Source organism: Mytilinidion resinicola (genome assembly GCF_010093595.1).
Source record: "Mytilinidion resinicola strain CBS 304.34 unplaced genomic scaffold BDZ99scaffold_18, whole genome shotgun sequence".
In the NCBI taxonomy this organism is placed as follows: Eukaryota; Fungi; Ascomycota; class Dothideomycetes; order Mytilinidiales; family Mytilinidiaceae; genus Mytilinidion; species Mytilinidion resinicola.
The window spans coordinates 417,811-420,947 of record NW_022985454.1 but is presented as its reverse complement, the minus strand read 5'-3'; positions in this window follow the sequence as shown (position 1 = coordinate 420,947).

Below are 3,137 nucleotides of genomic sequence, written 5' to 3'. Positions count from 1 at the left end.
CACAGGAGTATATATACGGCGTACGTAGCCTAGATAGATGCTCATCCAATACATAACTTACCTCGTTCAATGCATTGTTTCACCTCCATCCTCAGTTTATGTAAGAGAAGACCCTTCTGCCCCTAATAAAACACCCCCCTTAGCTATATACGTGCGTTTCTTTGCCCTTTTCTTTTTTTTAGCGCTGATTCTCTATACGTAGCTGTTTAACTTTGCGTTTAAGCAGCATAGTCCTTAACATCGCCATTTCACATCCTTTTGCAAGCTGTCGAATTGCATTATCTATTGGGCTTAGTGGGCTGCGCGTGCGCTGCCTAATTAACTGTTGTATTAAGGCCTTTTGCTTTTAAAGCTCCTTAATATTATAAGGTGTCTTGGCGGCCTAAGATAATGCTTTTAATTGTGGACAGCGTTGGGGTAATAGCGTTTAATATTTAATATGCAGCTATAATAGTATATAACTAGGGCTGAATAGAATAAGGCTAGTAGCTGCAAATCCCGCCCGTATATTACTTTAATAGAGAGCTTCCTTCCTAGCTTACCTATAGATAGGCAAGAATTCGCGTTTTGTCACGGTCTCGGGCGGCAGGATTGCCCTAGCTAGCTCGGGCAGGTAGGTAGAAGTAATAACTGAATTTACTATGTGTTCTATAATGCACGGCAGGCAGGCGGGTTGAATAACAAGACGTAGCTTAAGGAGCTATAAGGAGGCAGGGCGGCGGTCGGCAGGTATACTCCTGCCAAGGCTCGCATAGGACTCGGGTTGCAGCACTACAACCTAGGGTCAGCAACTCATATGCAGTAACGTATCAGGATAGCATGCTGATACAGGAGGAAGTAACAGGTAGTGCAACAGCAGTGCTGCAGCACGGTATCAGTACTGTATCAGGAAACAGGATGAATCAAGTAACGCGTCAGGAAGAGATACTACGTTATGCCCCCGGGGCTGGCCCCCCTCCTTCACCTAGTATATAAACAACGAGCTAGACACCCATAGAAATCAGAGTTCACATCAATTTCAACCTGAGTATAGGCCCTTGCAACAAGGCCTCTCGCCGGGTCCTAACATCACGTGTTACGCTGTGCAGCAAGCTTCACCGTTCAAGCTGTGACATACGTGCGTGGACTCGAGGGCCTATCTAGGCCAGATAATCGGACTCGTGGCAACAGTATAGAGCAGTCGCGGGAGATATAGCTATGCTTGCCACACTTATAGTAGAGGCCCTTTTGGCGGCATTCTTCTTATTCGGCAGATCTAGCCGGGGTATAGTCTAATACCTTAATTTCTATCGCGTTTAGGTCCTTCCGAGCGGAGGGTTAATAACGGAAGAGACGGTTAGCTAGTAAGTATTAGAAATTATTATTGTATGCAGAAATCAGGTTAGTATATTTATTTATATTATCCGGAATATAAATGCCAACTATAGCTTTATATAGCTTATCCGATAATAAGCGTTAGAGTTGGGTTATTAAACCGATTTTATTAAGGCCTGTGTTGGCGGTAAGGTATTAGAATTCAGCGAAGTAAGAAGTAAAGCTATATTTTCCTTATTTTAGCGAGTTAAGTTTGCTTAGGGCAGTAAGTTCCTTGTTAGGATTGCTGTATATAGCCTGTAGAAATAATATAAATTATTCCACTATTTATATATCCCAATCTATTAAAAGATCTATTAGCGTTAACGGGTTATGCTCTAGACGAGAGTGCGTATATAGCAGGCGGGCTCGTTTAGTAGGATATCAGTCCGCGTTTCCTTCTAGTTTATATTATAGTCTTTAGATAAAGCTGGGGAGTTCCTTTCGGCGGCTGTTAAATATCGGAGGGTCGATTAATCGGTCGGATTTCCAGGTGGGCGGGTCAGGATGTGTCGGGGAGGCATTAGAAGAGGGAGAAGGTGTGACCTCAATGGTTGGGGTCTATATACGGTCCGTAGGGGCGACAGGCTTTAAGCTATTGTTCAATTCGTGAACGGTGTTCTCTATAGATTGTTGGTTGGGCGTAGGCGGTGTAGGGGGAGAGGATTAGGACCGGATCGTTGATATTTCCTCTTGTAGCACTGCTATTTCTTCCGTAAAGATAGATTGTTGGCGCTGTAGGGCTCCTGTAAAGGCAGATTGTTGGTTCTGCAGGGCTCCTGCAAACGAGGATTGTGCTGCGGCAAGCTGTTCCTTTATGGAAGAAACCAGCTCCATAAGCATGGCAGTCGGGTCGTTCGGGGTCGTCATAGTGGTGAAGGGACACAATGTAATGTCACGCTAGCGCTACAAGCAGGAGTTCAAGGGCTCAAGAAGGAGCGTTGATTAAGTGCTAGGTACAATACTACGTGGAGAATCAAGACATTGTGTAAAGAACAGGAAATTAGGAGCGCCGGCGAAGAAGATATACCGGCGGGACGTGCGTATGGCGCGAGCTCACGAGCTCCGTGCGAGATCAGGTGACGAAGCCACGTAATAGGCGAATTGTGGTGGGTAAGGTGTTGCGGGTAGTTACCGTAACACCCCCCAACGCATTAATGCACTCGATATTTGTAACCTATTCTTAATGGACGAGCTTAATTACCACCCCCCTATTCTCTCCGCATCACCCCCCTTTTCTCTTCCTGCCACCCCCCCTACATCTAGCCTAGCGCCGGCCCGTATTAATGTTGTTCCACCAATCATATCCACTCACTATTTGTGCTCAATAAGGAATTTACATCAACTGCGCACTCGTAATGCATTAACACCACGTCCTCTACATCATCACCCTCACCGCCATGCCGCTCCGGCCGCCCCCCTGGGGCCGCCATGCATCCGTAGATGAGGGCATGAAGTCCGTCAACAATTGGGCAAAGAAGGAAGGATACGCGATCGTCAAATACAACAATAAAATGGACAAGCGCACTCCACCTCAGGTGCGGAAGGTGCTTGTTCATTGCGATTGTGCGGGTATATACAAGCCGGCCAACAGGAAGAAGAACACCCGTACAAAGAAGTCCAATTGCCTTATGAAAGGAGCTTTCACGAGAGATCTACAGCTAGGTGATTGGTTCTTTGAAGTTGAGGTTTCTGTTCACAATCACGAGCCGTTCAATGCCAATGAGGGGACTCCAGCCGTACACCGAGATCTAGATGAGGATACAATTCAAACTATACACAAT